At 37.6% G+C, this 22,134-nt stretch overlaps 1 protein-coding gene across 2 annotated transcripts in view; it reads left to right on the top strand.

Annotated features, from left to right (window-relative positions):
• ppp2r3a (protein phosphatase 2, regulatory subunit B'', alpha) overlaps window positions 1-22,134 on the top strand; it is a 74,098-nt gene that overhangs the window by 7,761 nt on the left and 44,203 nt on the right. Inside the window, exons 1-2 of one of the 2 annotated variants that reach the window (XM_051869056.1) lie at window positions 6,206-6,242; window positions 6,365-6,432. The gene's annotated coding sequence lies outside the window, so the exon portion shown is untranslated. Of the gene's footprint in view, window positions 1-6,205; window positions 6,243-6,364; window positions 6,433-22,134 lie in introns of those variants that run through there. The other variant, XM_051869048.1, reaches the window with a different exon arrangement.

The raw sequence follows: 22,134 nt of genomic DNA, 5'->3' as shown, positions 1-22,134 counted from the left end.
TTACAATGACTTTGAGAACTGATAGAATGCCATTAAATGTTTCTTTCTTTTTATATTATGGAAAAACCTGCACTGGGGTGAGTCCATGTGAACAGCGAGCATATGGAATAGTAATACCAGAGGGTTGCCGGTGCCGCCCCACTTCCTTGTTTATTTTCTTTTTAAGCGTCACCACCACAATAAAACACAATGACCGGTGGATACTGAGCTATTTAGCACATGCAGGAGATTGCAGGGTTATTAGTTAACTAAAACTAAAACACCCTTTATTTACTTGAAATTAAAGAAATAAACAAAAACTGAAGCTTATTTTATTTCAGCTTGTTGCCAAGGCAACATTTCTCATATTCATTTAGTCAACTAAAATAAAAATTTATAAAACCTATATCAGCATTAAGAAAACATTGTTAGTAATACAATGATACTAAAATAACACTGGGAGATTGTTTGCTCCTTCTGCAGAATATGACCTTTTCTATCACCTTGTTGACTTGTTTCTGTCCATCTCCATACAGTGTGATTGGCCCATCTGGAAAGAGGTGAAGACATGTGAAAGTGTTGTTGTTTAGAGCCTTCCAGCAGCTGTGGAATGGACAGGGGTCGTAACGGTCCCCCCTCCTCATCATGTCAGTGGGAAAGTGCTCTCCATGCATTCGTTTGCTCTTTCTCCACCCTAATGGCTCCATCTCTCTGTGGGGGGAAACAGAGATCATAAATCAGATCTGTCCCTAGGGGAAAGTGAGAGGACATAAACCAGCATGAAAACTTTCATCATGCTCAATAAATGCGGGCCGTGTCGGCTGCTGATGTTGTTTATGAATGCTATACCTCCCTCAGATACTGATGGGTCTGATACCATGATGGCTTCTAGTCAGTTGTGGTTTATTGATTGCTGAATAAGTGTGGATGTTAGCTCTCAGACTGAGGCCGTGCTAAGGTGGTCCGTGGGCGTCGATATGGAGCTCAGGGTGGCTGTTATCTGTTCTGCCTTGCAGGCTGGTACACACAATTCCAGTGCATGTACAAGCAGTAATGACACCCCTGTGGACCTTATAGGAGAGCGACATAGACAGGTGAAATGAGGAAAATAATAAGCACTTGTAGCCTAGCTCTGACATTCCAGGTCTCAGAAGCTGGAATATCATGAAAAAAAAAAAAATAAGGTTAAACATTACAAATGTAGGGCCCTATGGTTTCTGCGATGCAGAAAATGCAGACGAAATCATGGAATCCAGTCATAAAATTGAAATTTACTGCATAACGCAGAATGTCACGGAATTTGTCAAATTTTTGATGAATAAATAAGTAGGTCAGTAGATTTAAATCAAATCACGATATAGACTAGTGTCTGTGAATATTAAACTGCAAAAAGACTATTTAAATATGATTCCTGCATGTTCTGCGTGTCTCTGTGTGAATGAATGGCACAGACGCGTGGTTTCATTTAACACACACATGTTGACGCTCACAGTGTTTTCAGCCTCTGCAGCCTCATTATACAAGGACATGAATGCATGAACTTCATCTCCAGAGCCGCCCTGAGAGTCCCTTCGTGAGCATTTTACTATTTCATTTGAGAAAGTCTATCATCATATCATAAACAACAAAGGTCTTGGCAGCAACCCGTCAAAATAAAAGTTCGGTTTAACTTGAAGAAATTGTGACAGAAATATATTACAGTTGTACAGTAGAATGTAATAATACTAATACTAATACTAACAATTATTATTATTATTATTATTATAGTAATAATAAATTATTAAAACTATTTTTTAAGAAATCACAAATTTTCTTCCATGTTTTATGATTAAAAGATAAAACATTTTCAATCAAATTTAACTTATGTCTTCATTTGATTGCCAGAAAAATTAAAATACACAACACTGAATTTCTGAAAAAACAATAAAAAAAAATAAAAATAAAAAAAATCAATCTTTTTTTTTGTTTGTTTTTATGAATTTAATTAATTAGAAATGCTTTTTGATTATTAAAATTTAATTAAACCATTAAAATGGAATCCAGAAAATGTTTGGTAAAAATAAAATGGAATTTGAGGGAAAAAAAAAGCATTTCATAGGGCCCTAAAAATGTAATTTTTGTTAAACTTTTAATAAATCATTGTTAAATTGTATAAGTTTCATGATTTCAATAAATTAGACATGCTTTTTGATTACTAAAATTTTATTTAACTATTAAAATGAAGTCCAAAAAAATTAAAATGGAAAAAAAAAAATGGAATCCAGAAAAATTAAGACGGAAAAAACGGAATTTGGAAAAAAATAAAATGGATTTCATAGGGCCCTAAAAAATTTTTGATTTGTATATTTTGCTTATTTAGATTTACATTTAGGAAGAAAGACTTTATGCTTAAGGCCTCATGGCTACTTTTTCTGATGCATATCTAGCTTTATTTGGAAGAGAAGTTCACATTTTTGCCCAAAACAGCTATTTATAAAATTCATCAGGGATCAGCTATACCCAGAGGACTGCTGTTGAATGCTGATGCGTTTCCTGTGAAAGTCAATGCCGTATTTTCTTGAAATGTAAATGCAAAATACAACCTTATTACTGTGAGACTATTGAGCAGAAAGCTCACATTTGTTTGTCTGCACTGCAATAAACTTTGTGCTGAGGCTTCTTTTTTGGAAAGATCTTAATGATTGTTCCTCGGAAAACACCCTGATTATGGGTGGGGTCCCGGTTAAGCAACACACTGTAACATAGCGAAGGTTACAACATGTCGACATGACTGTAATATCAATGCTGGGCTGCTGATGAGGGGAAAGCAAGTATGCAAGACATGCCTGATTTCATATATAAGGCTGTGTTTATGTTACCTTATGTCTTGCACTATCAAAGCCTGGAGCTTTTGTGCAAATGACTGTGCATTATTCAAAAGACCTTTGGGCTACATGTGGCCAAACCTGATTAGTATTTAGCTGCTTGTGTTCTTATTTTCACCCTATTTATTCTGGTGCATTACTAAAACACAATGACACACTTCCTTCAGGCTGCGTTTAAGTAGTTTCCATGGCTACAAACGCTCTTGCAGCTGGATGGGCAAAACGAGCAGAGAGCATGGACAGTAATGTACTTCCAAACACCCCTCCTTCACTCTTTCTCTGCTCTCTCCCTAAAGGTCTTGTTTTGGCACAGTAGGGAGGGATTTTTTGGGAGGCTTATGTTGTAGTTAAGAGTAGAGGAAGTTTGATTGCACAGATGTTGCATCCCGTCACAGGTGTGGACTAACTGGAGCAGAAAGGAGGAGCTGAATTGAAGAGATGAATAGATAGAAACACATCTAGGGGCATAGGGAGCAATTGAGAGCCAGGTAAAGATGTTGGGTTACTGACAAGATCTAAGTTGGGAGATTCCCAGTTGAAGCTTTGGTTGGAAGGCCTTTGGTAAATACATCAAGCGCCTGTCACAATCATTTGACAAGGCAAGGTATGTATTCACTCTACATTTCATCTTACACTAAAGAATCAACATGAAACAACAGAGATATTCTTTTGGCTGAACATTTGAGGATGAGATTTGGATGTGATGAGAGAAGAACAAAGTAACGGTGGACAACTTGAATTCACTGTGGTTTGAAATGTGAAGCTTGATGTTTGAATAAGTAAAAGGATTAGGGGAAGCTTTAAGTGTGTAAGGCTGACCTATTGTATCATTTTAGTAGATATTTTAAAATGAAAGTTTTTTTTTTTACATAATTTTCTTTAGTCATTCTAAACCCTTTATTATTCTTATGTGAGACACAAAAGGAGATTCGAAAAACATCTGTGCTCTGAATCTCTGCATTTTGAATGTGTTTAAAAATGTTTTAATTAAATTTTATATATATATATATATATATATATATAATGTATATATATATAATGTATATGTATTTTTTTTTTTTTTTTTTTTTTGTCCAGGCCTGAAATATATTGAAAAAGAGTAAAATCTTAAAGTCATGTAAATTTCTGCTCTTGTTCTGTTTGTAAACTACAAAATATCATCACATTTTAAGTATGTTAATTCAAAAGATTGGTGCCTCACATAGAAATAGAAAACAGCCCAGGCCAGTAATCTCTCTAAAATGAAAAATCCTTATCCAGTAATCACAAACGATTGGAAAGTTCATGAGGAAAAAAAAAATCAATGAAACATCATGGGTCTATACATTGGTCAAAAAGAGTGTGCAGACAAACTTAAAAAAGGACAAATTTGCAATATAAAAATAGTCCATATGACTTATTCTGTCTTTGATGCTGCAATAACCAATGGCCTTATTTCACTTCAGACATCTAAATATGCAGAATTTGTTATGGAGTCACACCCAGTCTTTAAAATGAATGATACAGTCAGTCCTCATATGGTTCCTCCCTGGGTGGGTCACTAATGGCTGTAAATTGTAATTGTTTTGTAACCGTTCTTTCCGGACGTTAAAGGAACTTTCCTGTAAGAGCTTGTTTTGAAGGGTGTAAAAGGGATTGGGACTTTTAATCCTTTTTTTTATTATTATTGAACAGTTGATTGAGTCTCTAAATGTTATGATGACCTTGACCTGTGTGAGTCATCCATGGCATTGGAAAAAAATTACCTCTGCATTTGCTTCAGCATTTGCTTTTTATTTGTTGTTTTGACATTTTTATTTATTTATTTTTGCTAGTGTTACTGTTAGCTATTATATCACATGTATCTGCCAAACTAGGTCCTATCACACAGTGTTTAAAATGGGAAAGGGTTATATTTGCATCTTTACCTTGAGGTCAGGTCAACACTGAGCTCATCTGAAGGTTTCCAAAAATACAGACCTGAAATAGCCCCAACCTCTCTGAGGTTACAAGTTCAGTAGCTGCTCAGATAGATTGTTTATCACAAGTAAACATTTGGGTGAATCTTATGAAAACCTCAAAAAACATGTCAGGATTATATTTCACCCTCAAATCAAAGAAATTATATTTTGCTTAAAAATATTAAGCCTACTTTCAGATCTTAAAAATAGACCATAGTGTTGACATTATTTTCATGACAAGCACATGTAAACCCACCCAATTCTCATGTCTATTAAGTAAAAAAAAAAAAAAAAGAAAATGTTAAAGTAATCATAATTAATAATGAATTCTTTTACAGCCATAATTTAGTTGGATTTAAATAATGTATTACCTTGTTGTTTTTTTGTTTTGTTTTTGTTTTTACTTTACTGGACATATTGAGAAATTGTGTTGAAATGTGTTTAATTTGAATGAAATTAATGCCACAATGCAAAAATATCTTAATTTAGTTGATTTCCTTTTGTTAAACATTTAGGGAAAGATGTAAGTCTGAAAAATTTCTGGGATTTATGCCCCTGACAAGAAAAATATATCATGGTCCACAGAAGTTTGTACCTACTCGATCATGATTTTTTTCTTTTCCCTTTTTGTGGCATTGATTCAGGGAGCAAGCTATGGTCTTTGTGGTTTCTGCCATACGTATGTACATTGAAACTTACTTACATCGAAACTTACTAAGTTTGGGAAGTCGGTATACGCAAACAGCTAAATATATCAGTGTGGCATAAGCAAGTGCTTATATGTCACTCTGTTGAGTTCTGGAGTATGGAAAGGGGTCTTCCAAACGCCACGGATTATTTCTTTTTAGCCTATTTTTATAAACACATCCACCCAGTCTGGGTGCGCAGAAAGAATGAATCAGCAATTGTGATTTCATGTGACGTGTGTCGTAATGATGTGATGAATCATTTTGTGAAGTGATTTATCCCTCAGTGTTACAGTGAATGAAGCTCTGTAATGATGGAACTGGTCACGGCAAAACTGCAGTTGAACCAATCCAACATTGCTCAACGTTTTCAGCTCCTCGGCTGATAGCATCTGAAATTGATTTTTAATTACATAGCCGTTTGGAATCTCATTATTTGCTGAGTAGGAAAGGATGGCAGATTGAAAGATATAAAGGGAACGCTCACACAGGAACGCATTTAAACCGTTTTTCCATAATGTTAGAAAATTTCTGGGTTAAGTAGGCCACTAGTCCAGTGATTGCATTGCAAACTGGTTCCAGTGATTCACTAAGACTTAAATGCAATAGAGTGGTTTGTGCACTCTGCTGTTTCATGGTGTCATGTAGCACTGCATTGTGGGTTGAATTAGTCATTTTCAAGGGAAAAGTAGTCTTCACACAGTCTTAAATGTACCATTTGATTATTCTCCCAAAATGGAGCAGACAGTCAGGGGAGCAGAAAGTGGTGCACAGTATGTCTGTCTTTTATTTAAACAAAAATACTTTTTTCTTTCTCTTGTGAAAATGTAAATGTTAGGTTGAACATTAACAAAACCTTTTGAACTTATTCAGTTTTGTGCTCTTTATTCCACAGGTAGGTGCATGAATCCTCTCTGGACTGCATGAGCTGCGCTGTGCTAGAGCTGGACTCAAAATAAACAGGTAATGAATCCAAGTAGCAGGTAGCTAAAACTAAACCCATGTGATTGTTGACAGATGGTGCTTGTTTGTTTTCCTGCCTAATGTAATTCAGAAGTATGTGGTACTTTTTTTTTTTTTTTTTTTTTTTACTGGAGTTCTGCAAACGTAATGCCTGGAGAAAGTGTAGCTATTACCTCTGAACCTCTGAGCCCCAAAGGCACTATACCAACCACCTGTGTGTCTGCTTGGACCGAGTTTTTCCTCTTTTTTTTTTCTTTTTTTTTTTCTCTGTTTTATAAGTTGGTGAGTGTAACATTTCTGACAAGGGGCCTTTTACATGCCACTGAGTAAACTGAAACATGGCAGTAATGATACAGCCTATTGCTCTTGCTCCAGGAAGCGTATTCCAGTCAGATGAAAAGAGAAATTCTCTGAAGGCGTTGAATTGCAGCCATAACCTGTAAATTAAGGCGGTTTTGTAAAAACTTCTGCGTGGTCCACTTTAGTGTAGACCATTGCTCAGAAACATACATGAGTCACACTTACTGCGGCTGTATAACAACCTCACAATCTGGCCTCAGTCTCATGGGACATTCTTAAGGAGTGAGGTAAGACTGACCCAGGAAACCTCCCAGCATTTTGTTCTTTGGATTATTTCTCTTTATGAGAAAATACTGTCACCACTCCCTCTTGGTGTTGTTCCCTTTAAAAGAAAAGATACAGACAAAGAACTAAATCAAATTCACTGATGTTTGTGCACACTATATATATAATGATGGATGGATGGAGTTTGAGATAGAAATTGATAGATAAAGATGGATAGATAGACATCGAATGTATAGGCAGACTGTGTTGTCATTTTTGTAATGAACAGGAAAGACCTCAGGCCTGCTGACATGTTTTATTATTTATATATTTGAAATGTGTGATTCAAAGTGGAAATGTCTTTCCTCAGCATTTTTTGCATGAGTCAGTCGATGTGTGGAATCTTCATTATGTGGTCAGCAAGTATTTAAGCGAAAGGATCCTGTTACTGGCTTTCTTATCCTGCAATATCAGGCAGATTCTGCTTTAACAGATTCATAAATGAATGCTTTAATTTTTTATGATGTATCACACACTCAGTTTCCTCTGCTCTTGTCTACGAAAGCCTCAGAGTATAAAAAATGCCATTGTATCTCACAATGTGACTATTTAAAATTTCATCTCTCTATTACTGTTTTTATTTTTACATTGCGGAGGTCCATAATCATCAGTTATTCCCTGGTCAAATGAGTCTCATCAAAAGAGTGAATGTCAGGTAGTGACATAATTATCAGGCTAAGAAATGTCTTAAAGGCACACTATTTAAATTTTCGCTGCTAGAGGTCGCTTATTCAAAACAAAGGCGTAGCTTGATGACGCCTTGATTTCGCAGAATCGCGGGAGGTGTTGTCTTCACGTCTACAGCCGGTGGAAAAGAATCGGGACTTGATTCAGGCAGAAATCATGTTAATGGATGAAATTATTAACGTTATTGTCAATGAATGTATCGATCCAAACAGTTGCTCACCTGTCTAATAAAACGCATAACATATTAAAGAATCTTTGGTGTTTCCATTTTTTCTGCAAAATAAAACCGGAAACCGAGGGTAACGTGGGTATGATGTCATTGATAGGCAACGCCGTGTCTGTGTCCTGGTTAAAATTGCTTATTTCTCAATTTTTAAACATTCTTGGTAACATTTGAGATAATGAAAGTACACAAGTCAACAAAATAAATAACATTGTTCTAGTGGTTTTTGGATATTTTAATCCAAAAAATCTTACTTATTGTGCCTTCAATGGCATTATTTTATTGCAATATGTGAGTCATTTGTCGTAATTTACGGCTGGTGGTTTTGATAAACCACATGTGAAGTTGTGTTCGTCACACTGCTTTAAACTCAGGTTTGCAGCAACGCTAAATTTTCTTGTTGGGTAGGGACACTTTTGTTGATTATATAGAGAACATGGATCATGTGAAAACAGTGCCAGCTAAAAGACAAACTTCTCTGAAAGACCGATATTTCACAAGTCTCTGACTTGCAGCCGTAGAGCCATTTCTTAGAATAAAACATCCAGGTGTTTTCACTCAGACCTGTCTAGACCTCAGTCCGTGTTTTTTAACAAAGTAAGTCCCGAGGTCTCCTCTGTGTAATATATTGTGCAATCATGCATGATGGGAGTAAACCCAGTGTAAGGATTGTGAAGCTTGAGTGAAAACACAAGCATGTGGTTGGAGACTAAGACTATGTCTGTCATTTCTGATTGAGTCGAGGACGAGCAGCCCGCAGTGATGTGCCTAAGGCACGTCTCCATGTGGCCCCGTGGGTTTTGTGGAATAGCAATGGTAATATTTTTCCCTGAAACATAGTTGGCGGACTACATTGTTTTTGCATTTAATGGTTTTATGTAACCATTGCTAAGGCCAATTAGCATCATTTTTGTTGCATCAAAAATGACACATGACACAAGCCCATTTATTTGTATGATTATTTTGACTTTACCCCCATTATTGCATTTATTACTGCTTTTTGTTTTTAATTGATCAAGAGCATGCATGTAACAGAGGTGTTGGGAGTGATTGGGGGGGGCGTCAGACTAATAAATCTCAGTTTGCAGAGAGTGTGCACGTCATGCTCTGCCTCATTTCCCCTCTCCCTAAATCAACTCCAGAACAAAAATATAGTTCTCTGAGCCACTCCAACTCCAGATGCTCTTAGCCAGATAGTGTAGACTGACCCCCCTCCAGCTTTGACCGCCTTTCACTATTTTTGAGTCTTCCTCATTGTTGGGAAATTACTAACTAAAAGTAGCGACATTACTAGCTTGACTACATTTTTAGTTGCATGATAGTAGCTATGTTAACAAGCTATGTTTCCGTCAGCGCTGATAGCCTAGTGGTTAGTGCACCGACACATGGCGCAAATGCGTTCACGACGACCCGAGTTCGATTCCCGTCTCAAGGTCCTTTGACAATCCTGCCCCCTCTCTCTGCCCAATGCTTTCCTGTCTACTCTCTACTGTCCTATCGGAAAAAAGGCACAAAAAGCCCATAAATATAACTCATTTTCATTTTGTTGGTTGTAATTAGTGCAAATATATATGATAATTCTGTTTAATGCTTCCACTAGATGATGGATGGATGGATGGATGGATGGATGGATGGATGGATGGATGGATTGATGGATGGATGGATAGATAGATAAATAGAGACGAGACAGACGAGATTGAGTACATCAGAATGATGATGAAATACATGACTAGAATTGTCTGCAGGTGCATTTGAAATGTTGTATCTAATCATCTTGTAATGAATGTCATTTCAGTTCTTCTTTCTAAGTATGAATTATCATATGCAGTAAAAGACAACAATACTTAAGCACTGTAAAAGGTTTTGCCACAAACTCAAATGACTGGCTTCTCTCCTGTGTGATTTCACATGAGTCTCTTCAGACCTTAGAACTGTACATGATTTATCAGCTTTTACAACTTTTGACCTCCTAACTGAACTCCTTTCCACAAATTGATCATAAAAATAAAAACAGTAAATAAAAATGAATAATACAGTTTTCTCTTAGTCTTAAGTGCAAACAATAAGTGCAACCATAATCAAAGTACTCTCTCAATATTCCAAGTGCAAATAGAGAGAAAATTTTCTTCCAAGATGATACAGAGTTAAGAGAGCTAAGTTACAACTACACAGCCCAGCCTAAGATAGCTTTCATATTGGGAGATACCTGCATGCATCAGTGAGCCGCTTTCAAAATGCGGGGTATTGAAATCATATTTGAATTCACTCTCGCGCTTTACTTTCGCGATCACGCATACTCTGTGAATAGGGAGCGGCGGTGCTGAGTGCGCATTCTACAAGACACAACATTTGTCAGACGCTTAGGCTCTGTTGTGCAATGAATCCTACGCCATGGTCTTGTCAGTCATCTCATCACTTACTCTCATCACATGATCAGTGAACTCTGATTCATGCTGCACTACGTACAACTCTGCAGCTCGCGTTGGAAGAGCTGGATGGAATTGAAGCGACCATTATCTAACTGAATTAAATGGTTTTTATTTCTATAAAGATGTTGAATCGGCATCTGGGCCTTCGGTGAGAGTGGGAACTCTGATTGAATGTTTAGTTTAGCAAACGAGAATTAAAGCGAAAGTGATGAGAATTAAAGAGAATTAAAACGAAAGTGATGAAAGAGAGCAAGAAAGTCAAGATGGCACAGACAGAAGGCTGATCTAAAGTTATGTTATCCTACCTGAGCATTCCAAAATGCCAATAATTTCATAACAACATGAGGCGCTTAAAATGAAGAACATTATCAACATAACTAATATTCAAAATGGTAAGCAAGCGCTACTTTATGTTTTGTTTATCTGCGTATATCTCCTGTATCCTTGTTTCGGTTTCTCCTTTTGAATGATGAATACAGACTATTGATACATGCTGATATAGACAGTTAATTCCTTACACACAGGCACAGAACGCACATGCTAGTTTGCAGTCGGCAGTAGTCTGTGCTGTGTGTTCAAGTGCAGCTTTTTGGTCCAGACGCAGTCGACGCGAGGCGACAACACTTTCGGTTTTCATCGCCATTAGTTCTTTGAAGTCAGCTTGGTGTGTCCCAGGCATTAAACGGTTGCTTATAATGTGTGGGATTGTACTTGAAGATTATTCAAAGTTGCTTTCACAACACTAATCATGTGAGGCTGCTCTATCTAACCATGCAACATTGTAACGACATTAAATGAAGCTCTTCTTTTGACTTTGAGCTTTGAGCAGTGGCAGCGCTTGGATTTACTGAAGGCAAATCACACTTCTCTGTTACAAAGTGCACTTAAAACCGAGCTGTCTTCTCCAAGAGTGGCTTGTGACGTTAGGGAAGTGGAGCCACCCTGTCTCTGTCAGACAGCTGAGGATGGATGTGTGAAGCCTGTGTGCTCTCTCCTTCATGGCACGACCTCGGCTTTCCAGACCTGATCTGAGGATCACATGCACCAAGACAAAACTAAGAATAGATTACATACATTTCGCCTTTCATTAAGTAGTTTCATTAAGGATGGAGCTAATGGACCAAATTGGTCTGCCAGAGGTTAGTATTCCACATTTTTCTTTCAGCCAATAGTATTTTGAGTACTTCAGTCTCAAATGGACATTTGGCAGCATGTGCAATGACGCTGAACCGATAAAATCCATGCTGCTATACCTGCTATAAGGTTGCTGTCTTATGTGAAATTAAGGAGCTTAAAGGGTTAGTTCACACAAAAATGAAATTTCTGTCATTAATTACTCACCCTCATGTCGTTCCACACCCGTAAGACCTTCGTTCATCTTCGGAACACAAATTAAGATATTTTGATAAAGTCCAAGAGGCTTTTTTATCCTCCATTGAAAGCGAATTACTGTCGTTCAAGGTCCAGAAAAGTAGTAAAAACATTGTTAAAATAGTCAACATGACGGCTCTGGTCACATGAGCAGCACGAAGCATACCTGTGATGCTGACGCAGAAGCCAGCCAATACTGAGCTGGCGTTCAGACATATAACCTGGAAGCGATGCAACGTAAATCATACAGATTTGGAAGACACAAGGATGAGTAAATTATGGCAGATAAAATATCCCTTTAACCCCAAGTTCTCTGCAATTAGTGTACCATGAATGGCTTTGGAGAAGAACCATATGTAAAGTACTAAGTAGCCTATCAACATGTAAATTTGTTTTTAAAACACCCATTATAAGGAAGTTATAAAAACAGACCTGAATAGCCAGTATTAACAAAGAAACCATAAATACCAGTCATTTCAGATTTGGCTTTAGTTAAAAAGTGGTTGTTCCACATGTAGACAAGCTTTTTAAAAAGAAGCCCCGCCCAATATCGTCAGCTTCAGAGAGCTGTTGGGCACACATTCCAGCAGTGTCAAGTCTCATAATAAAACATAACACCGGCTCCACATCGCAGCCCCTGTGTGAGGGTGCTGTGGCTCACATATGTTGCCATTTATATGATTGTTTTCCTCACTTCATTAGGACCCTCAGCACACAGCATCCAAGGGAAACCCACCCAAGCCCATTTTTAAAAATCATCCGTCACACAGCACAACCTTACATGAACAATTTTTTTTGTTTTATCGCAGCTTCTGTTCAGTCTGAGAATGAGGACACAACTTTCTTTAAAAGAGCAACAACCTGATTAAATATACTTGCTGTATATTTGATAATGGCTAAATGTTTTAGATGATGATATATGCTCATTAGGTGAAAGGAGCTTTACACAGAGACTTGACAGTAATGAGTCCTGTGATGAAGACATATGTCTCTCATAAAATCAGGGAAGTGCTTTCCAGGAATAGAACGGTTTATAGCTCCATCAGAATTAAAGTATCAGTGAATACTTAGGCACCCGAGATCTCCTCGGAGAACCCCAGAGGAAAAAAATTATTAAAAGCCAGCTGCCTTCAACAAGCACATGAAGCTTTTACCCTTTTACAGTCCGTCAGAGAGACTGTCACACAATTATGCCTGAATTAAAATATGAATAATATGATGGGTTTTTCTGAGTGAACTCACAAAACATTTCACATACTGTAGGCCTAAATCTGCTCACATCTTATGCCAATTCATAACTGTTTTACTTTTTGGCAAATTGGTGGTGAAATTGTATGAATTCATATAAAATCATAGTTACATTTTCTCATAAGATACGGTGGTGTTGTTGTTGTTATCTAAAACTGAAACTATAAACTATTAAAAATTGTTTTCATTGATTGAAATAAAGCTAAAATAACTAAAATAGATGTACTTCACCAGTGGTACCCATGATTTTGTCAGCGTCATCCCGCTTACTATTTTAGCACACCCATTATCAGTACAGCCCTTCTTCTGTCACCATTCCTGGTTTGGTTTGCAGTGTTAATTAGAGGTGCTAATGAAAGAAATGCTTTAATCATAAGTGCAGCACATGGTATCTGACATTATCTCTGTCTGACATTATCTCATTAAATGGCCAACCTCACAGCACAGAATACCAGAATGTATCCCATCCATAGCTGCTCTTTGCAAATACAGCTGGGGCTGTTGGATCACTGACGCTCAGATGTTTTATTCATTTTTAGGGTGCACAATGGCTCTTAATGGAGCATCTTAGTACAGGACATCCTGTTCAGCATCTTTGTTTACACTGTATGTCTGGCCCGTTCCAGATGCAGACCAGACTAAAGACTCCACTTTCCCACATTCTAAAACAATTTTTCAACCGGATTATTTTGTTTACTGTTTGTAAGTATGTGTTTTTGATGTATTAACATAGATGTTGGGTCAATTTATGGCCGGTCTTGTCTTGTGTCACCCCAGCTGTAGCACGGAAGAGACGCTGGGGCTCCATCTCGGAGTCAGATGATCTGGAGCAAATGCAGCTGTCACGCGCACACCCAGCCTGATCCCACACTCTCCCTTCCACGCAATCCTCTCATCTTGACCACAAGAGACGATTATCTGCTAATTACACCTACCAGCTTCTCAGCCATTGCATTACAGGCAGATTAGATTAAGGTGATCGCCATAAAGAGGTCGTCCTCCTGAAAGTCTGCCTGAAGTCTCATGATGTTTTAAGTTGCACCTGTGTTTTATTTATGAAAGTTTATGAAGCATGAGCAGGGCTAATCATATTGCTGAGGTTAGCAAAACAGACGCCGTCTTTAACTGAACCTCAGCTGTGGATCAGACGCAAGACATATGAGAGAACCGTGTCTCATTACTCACATTTGTAGCATCTGGACTAAGCGTTCCTGGTTGGTGCAATAATATTTGGATTATGCAGTATGCCCATGGCATATTCATCAGACGGCAGAAGTAAGGTAATGACTGCCCGGTTTACAGAAGATGAATGGCTGTGAGACATGACATCTGTGGAAATGTGCTAATTCACTGTTTGCAAAGATCCTCCAAGACCAGCAAGAGAAAATAAAGCAGATGTATGAGATGTCATGGCTGACCCATCAGTGTGTTTTAGAGCAGGTGTTTCCTGGCTTCTGGCAGCCCCTCCTTCCTTCTGGAGCAGCACATGGACAAAATACTTGTGTGTTTTGCCTATAATGGAAACCCATTGCTCTAGGGTTAGTGGCTTGTTGAGGAGATGTTTATGTGCCTAGTTGGCAATGAAACAGGTGAAAAAGCTCTTAGGTTTTCATTGAAGGAGGAAGTAGAGCCATATCTTGGGACCAGAATACAACAGGCATAGGGGTGAGCAACATAAGCAAGACCTTAAAGGGATAGTTCACCCCAAAATGAAAATTGCCATCATTTACTTTACAATTTCTTTCCTCTGCTTTCTATTCCTTTTCTTTTTCTGAACCCCAAAGAGTTGATGGGCCCCACTGAATTCCTTTTTTATTTTCCATACTATGGAAGTCAGTGTAACTGTTTGGTTACCCACCCATATTCTTCAAAATATCTTCTTTTGTGTTCAGCAGAAGAAAGAAATTTATATAGGTTTGGAACAACTTGAGGGTGAGTAAATGATGACAGAATTTTCATTTTTGGGTGAACTATCCTTTTAACAGCCACCTAACAACCACTAGTTGCATTTTTTTTTTTTCCCAATAAATCTTGACGTACTAAAAAACAGGTACTGTAGATGTATTATTGTGGTATTAGCCTGATCTAATATAAATATAGGGCTGTATGTTAATTCTTTTCGCACATGACACTGGTGCTAACGAGGTTGAAAGTTTTGTAGCACAGGCCACACAATAGTAACACACACTTTATTCTTGTGAAACAATCTCTGAAAACAACCACAAGTAGTGCAGACCATCACTTAAACAGGCATGTGATTGACAAAGGGCATTAATGTTCTATACATGGCACACAAAATACAAACCTTAACTAGAAATGTTTTCAGACAAACATTTTCTTTATATGTCAGAAAGACCGCAGAACATAACAGCTCTTGCTTAACATTAAGTCAGCTTTGTTTATATAGCCCAATATCACTTATCACAATCTAAACATCAATCCGTTTTGGTTGAGCACTTGAAAATACTGCTTCATTTTCTTGTAAATCATTAGAAAGGTCTAAAGTTTTATTATAAAATATGAAATTATTATGATAAAAATCTGTGATGGTAATTTATTATTTTTTTGTCAGGAAATCGCATCATCTGAGAGAAAAAAAAAACACACTTCTCTACATTGGAGAAAAACTTGTGGCTTTTCATGTTTTCTTCAACTTTCTTTAGAAAAAAGTATTAATTTTTCTATTTTCGCCCAAAATAGGTTGTACTGAGCATTAGTGAGTACACACATATAATGTAATGTCTGTTTCATTCATACTCATATCCGGAGGGCTCCCTCGCGCAGAAAGTCAGAGACTCATAGAAGTCATAAAGCTTATGACGTTTCAGGAAATCCCTTATATCGACAAAGGCATCTAGCAATCACTGTAGCAGAATAAAATGCACAGAGACATACTGACTGATGAAGCATAAAGACAATAAACACACAATTGCGGTGATATATGGTTTATCTGTGTTCTTCTAAACATATAAGAATAAAGTATAAATTTATAATGCAATGTTAATGAATACTATAAAATATAATTTCTGGCGCATTCTGTAATGTGAAGCCACAGCAGATCACAAAAGTTATTTCAAATATTCCGTTGACTTTATGAAGTGAGTTTGGAGTAAAAACATGTCAATAAATGTTCGTTTTTGTTGGACAACAAGTTTGTAAATGCTTCTCATTACAAGTTTTTGAAAGATGTTTGGCATGTGTTGCTTTTTTCAAATGCATGTTATATGACTCAAACTCACAGCGTTTGCAAAGATGGAGCAGGATTGACTGCACACCACCGAGGCGCTCTGATCGCAGTGCTTCACTTCACCATGTAGAAACTCGCTGCGCATATACTAACATAGATAATAATAAGAAATATTTATTAAGCATCAAATCGCACCAAATAAATGCAGTTTTGGTAAGCATAAGAGACTTCTTTCAAAAACATTTAAAAAGCATAATTATTTCAAACTTTTTACTGGTTGTGTGTGTGTATGTTTATTTATTTATTTCAGATATGGCAAATTAATGTGTGACTACAATCACTCAGATGCATTGCTTACTCTTCATCTCTCTATTGCTGTCATGTTGTTTTCAGATAAGTTATAGCCAGGGTGGAGTCTCCTGGTGTTGAAACTGGTTGTTTTTTCATTGCAGAAGATCCTCAATAAATAAACTGATAACAGGCCTGGGAAAACACTGGAAAGTGTTGACTAAAGTTCGATTCTTATATATAGATAGTGTTGAAATGCCAATGCGTGTCGGTTGAGAGCAATTGGGCAGTGTGATAAGGCTTATCAGAGCAGGATACTGATGTTTCATGTGTGTTTTTACAGTTCTGATGCTACTCTCATGCTGTTAAGATCTGTAAAAAAAAAGCTCCCAGAGCAATCCAGTGCGGAATAATTGCCGTCCAGCTTTGCCCAGAATTCACGGAGCTGTGGCGATAATTGATCTCTAATAGCTCTCACAGTCACACACTTATGTTGCCATAAATAAAGCAGCCTCTATGAGACATTTTTAGAGCATTGTCTCTGCTCTTCCTGTAAATTTGCCCATTTTCGCTCAAGGTCTAGCGTAGAGAATCATGGATTTTATCAACATTCACTCAAAAGCATCCAGTTTCTTTAAAGATGGTTAATTAGGAGGTGAAAAACACCACTGATGGACATTTAAGGACAGATCTTCACCCTAATGTCCACATCACCCTGCCTTTTATGTTCAGCAATCACTAATTTGATTTTTGCACTTAGGATGCTTAGGTAGGTTTTAGAGAGTGGCATCGATACTTTACTTTACAAGTTGTTTAAAAAGGGCTTCTGCTATGGCTTTAAATAATGGACAAAACAGCGCATAAGTGCATAAACACAGCACGCAAATGAATTACAGCAGTGTGAGCGCAGTGACGAAGCTCGCATGTAAAATGTTACCCTGCAGAAATCGCAAATCCCAAACTCGCGCACAAAAAAAAATGATTGTTCACACAAATCAACATGTTGTGAGGAGAAATAACAAAACCATGAGTCCTGACAGGTCTCGCACTCAGAACTGACCACAAGAACACACACATGCAAGCTGAAATCTTCATGCACACAAGTCAGTTTTGATAGGGGTGGGGTCCAAACCTATGTGATGATAAATGCTATTGGCTGCTGGCCTTATCTGAAACTCTTATGTTCATTGGCTGCTTATTTTACGTTGACAGTGTCCTCCTGTTGTGATTAGCTGTTGTTATCCCTCTCCGAACGAAGATGAACGAAGCTTGTGGTCAGTTCTGCGCATGTGAGACCTGTTAGGAGTCGCCGTTTTGTCATTTCTCCTCACAACATGTTGATTTTTTTTTTTGTTTGAGTTTGGGATTTGCGACTTTTATGCAAGTTTAAATTTTACGTGCGAGCTTTGTCACTGTGCTTACTTTGCTGTAATTCACTTGCACGCCGTGTTACACATCTAAACGAATGGACCAAAGACATCTAAACGAACCAAAAACAGGACATAATGTTGCAAGATGCGACTCTAAAAAGGACAGAATGCTCAAGCATACTTGTTTTTTCTCATCATAGGAGCTACATTGCCTGTTACAGTTCAGTACAGGCATCAGAACCGCCGTCCTTTTGCAGCAGATCTTCTTTTGTGTGTGTGACAGAGCAATTCCTAGAGCTGTTTTGACTCCTTTACACATTTTATAAGCTCTTTGTGAGTTCTCAGCTGGTAAAAATACCATCAGATGTATGCGCAACGAGCACATTTAGCCCAGCACACAGCATCGTTTTGGATGCTCTGTAAGATCCATCGCAAAATATACGTCATAAAAGCTGTTTGCGACTGTGGCGTAGTTCGTTTATAGCCTAACTTTCGCTTTTTACTTCTGCCTATTGTATTTAGGTTTCAAAAATCATAAAAGTTGTGTAGATTGTCTTGATGAACATTTTTTTTGGGTAACTTTTGTTGGTCACAGAGCTTATTTTCTGCGATTAATCCAAAAGCCAGTGGAAAAATCCTATTGGCTTTTTATGTCAAGGGAACCAGAGTGATGCAAATTTCCAGGCTGGCCTTTAAAATTACATCAACCCTGTAGCACTCTATTGTCCCAGAACTGAGTACCTATGAACAAAGATGCCAGATTTGCACCAGCTGAGCAATTGCTGCTGAGATGAACGAGAATGCTAATGGATAGTACTCTCCAGTTAATATGGACCTCCTTGATTTGAGCCATCTTTATTCATGGGGTGGAAGCTAGATGACAAGAAATCAGGAAATAATATTGGGAAAGTTCAATGCATTGGAGCATGAGCTCTAACTGATAGGCACATTGCACATTGTGTTTCTTAAACTTTCTTAGCAACTCTAAGTGAGGGCAGCTTCTTGTTTGTCTTGGGAGTTTCAGGCAGTCTGAGGGGAGGCTCAGGTCAGACGTACGGTAGGTTACAGTGAGCTCCTGTCGCTGATCCAGCATCTACAGACTGTGCAGAGGAGGATGAGGAAGAAATGATCAGCTTACACATTCTCAGCCACCTGTCTTTAATCTTGTCTCTCAAAGCTTGCCTACAATTCACAGCACTTTATCACTTTATCCTCTGGAGAAACAACTGCAGATGTGGAGATTTTTAGTTCACAGTAGAAGGACATCTCATGCAATGATAAAAAAGTTTTTTGATATCAACTTTTCCCATATAAACACACTTTTGAAAGTTGAAACATTTGCATCACATTTGGTGGATACTTGTATCCAAAGTGACTTGGTGCTTTTAGTGCCACTCTCTACCATGTGAGCTACAGGGACGTCTTGATGAAACTTGGTGAAAGTTGGCTTCTCAGTCTGATAACAATAAGGCCGGCTGTAGAGGAAATGTGCTCTGCTTACGCAGGCGTTGCAGGGACATAAAGGTTTGTTTTTTACAGCACTTTGTGTTTTCTCTTCTTAAACCGTCTCCCTCAACGAAACTTAAAGGAAGCATATGTCTCAATCATTTTGCTATGAGATAAGTTATCTTCTCGGCTCGCTCTGGGTTATAGCTGCGCTTACCTACAGTCGTGAATGCAGTGATGGACAGCTGTTTTTGCTCCTCATTTGACTGGTCAATAACGATGGTTTGGTAAACCCAGTGCATTTAGTTATAACTGTGAGTTATAGTTTGCATGATAAGGATTTATCATGGATTCATGGCATTTACGGCCAGCAAAGAAACATGTAGCAAAATAAATAGTATTTTTATTTTTCAGACTCAGATCGAGTATTTGACTATTTGTGCACACCCCTAACTAGAACTAGTACTAGTACGTAAGAGAGAAAGCCTGGTAAAAACCCCATTTTATAAACATTCAATGAGTACTGTGCGTAGGCAAAGTATTGTGTCTAAACACAAAGTGTTTTGTGGAAAGGTTAATAATGGCTAAAGTGTGCAGGTAGTGAAGAGGTCAAGGGTTGCACATTTGCTGCAGCTATGGAGCGTTGCAGACAAATTCAGGTCAGCTGTCGGACATGATTACTATTTAGAGTGGAAAAGAGATCCAGGATGCAGGGAATTTCTGCTCTCTGCTTACACACACTTACATAGCTCTCTCTCTCTTGCTTTTACTCACTGTCACACCACCCCTTACTCACCCCACCATGTGTCTGGCCATCATTCCTCCCCCAATGACTTCGTGCTACAGAGCACAGCCAGGTTTCAGAAGTAAAAAAAATCCATTGATTTTTCTCTATAGAGGAATTGATCTTTTTTTTTGTTTTTTTTTTTGTGGTTTTTAAATGTTGCAAGTCTGTGCAATTTCCACTTAAAAAAAGTTTAATTACTGAGTTGCCAGGGTAGAATAACACTACCAGTAATGCTGAAGATTCATCAATGTTACCGTGGAAACAGGAATTGCAGCAAAACTGCTCACAAAAGGCCATCTTCTCCATAAATTGTTGAAAAAAATGTGTGTGTACATATTTAAACAAGTTATTCATCTTTATGTATTTGATCTATATTGCAGTAAATGTCAAAAGTAGGGTGTTTTTAGTTAAAATCGGTGATTAAGTCAGCTTTAAATTATATTATTTTTTATTTAAAATACCAAGGTATTTTGTGCTGGTGTGCTGTATTTTGTTTACATCTATATACAGTAATATGTGTGTGTATGTTAACGTAGTGTGGTATTTCACTCATCTCTTTTATTGTTGCACCTCTCCTTTTCATAAAGTCAGAAGATGTCTGGGAGGGACAGTCTTTAGGTCCTGTTATTATTCTGGTGCAAGTAAGCGCTGAGCTGTAACATCTGCTGATGTGAAAACAGTCTCTTATTGAAGACTCAAGTGCCTCCGTTTCATTTACAGGACCAGTGACCTGAAAGAATGGGTCATAGTGTTCAAGTGAATGGACAGATTTAGCTCATGCACTGTTCTCTTAACCAAAAGAATGACTTGAATTAAACTGTCTGATTCTCATTAGTTTGATGTAGCCGAACATTTCTCCACTAGGTTATTTGAACACTGATGTAAGTGCCCTCTCATGAGCAAATCAAATTATGGTGTATTACATAAAAACTCATCCCTATTTCAACTAGCACCTCTCTGTGTTACATAAGTAAAAGTTCATACATTGATGTAAATGTGTTTGGATTATATAATGTATTGGATTATATTATGGATAAAATATATACTTAATTTAATCTTGTTAGTGACAGATTATGCAAAGACACTTTGAAAGATTTATTGGCAAATCTATTTGACCCATATGTTCACATGTGGCATTGATGCTGTTTTTATTTGAATTTTCCCAAATTTGTAATGTGTACATTTTCTATTTTTCAGTTGAGCTTAATTCTCACATTGGCACATCAGATCACAAAAGTAAAATCATAGAATCATAGTCTTCTGTAGTTGGCAGGTGCAGTTTAACCGTTCTGGACAGTGTTTATTGTAACTGCGGTTTGTAACTTGACCTAGCTGAATTTTGGTGTCTTTGTTATTTTAGCAGAGACATTTGGATTGCTGAACAAAGCAGCTTTGAAGTGTCAGGCAGTCTTTCTGCACTGACAAACTAAAGTAAGGCCTGTGTTGACACGACCCCAAAGAGAGTGATTGTTTATTAAGGCTGTGCTTGGTGGAGAAAGGAAAAGAAGCCTTCTCAGCCTTATAAGGCCCAGCTCTTCTAAAACGTCAGGAAGTGCTGGATAAGAAAAGGCATGACTCATTGTTTCTCATTTTGAACATGCCAAAGAAAATCTTTAATATTGTTCTTAGCAGATGAAGTATTTTATGCTTCTTTAGCCTGTTGTCTGTTTCTTTTATGTGGCTAATGAGCAGGTCCACTCTGAATCTGTGTTTTTCATATCCCCAGCCCCTTCATTTATTAAATATATATTTGGGCCAATTAAATAGTGCTGTCAGATAGCAGTAAGAGTATAGTACTCTCAGCTCAGTTTAACACATTTTGTCATCTTTAAATCCACTTTGTGGTGTCATCTCATTTGTCCACTCTTTTGTCTGCTTTCTTTCCCTCTCATTACTCTCAATCCCGTTGTGTGATTACCTTTTCCATTTGTGTTTTTCCATACCACACAATTAGGTCCTTAAAACAGTGTACGACTGAATAGTCTGAATTAGATTCGTCTGCGTTGTCTCCAAATATATGCCTCTGCTTCACGTAATGAGTG

The sequence above is a fragment of the Ctenopharyngodon idella genome, chromosome 2, assembly GCF_019924925.1.
Source record: "Ctenopharyngodon idella isolate HZGC_01 chromosome 2, HZGC01, whole genome shotgun sequence".
In the NCBI taxonomy this organism is placed as follows: domain Eukaryota; kingdom Metazoa; phylum Chordata; class Actinopteri; order Cypriniformes; family Xenocyprididae; genus Ctenopharyngodon; species Ctenopharyngodon idella.
Note: the sequence above shows the minus strand (reverse complement) of the source record. Positions and strands in the feature narration are given on the sequence as shown.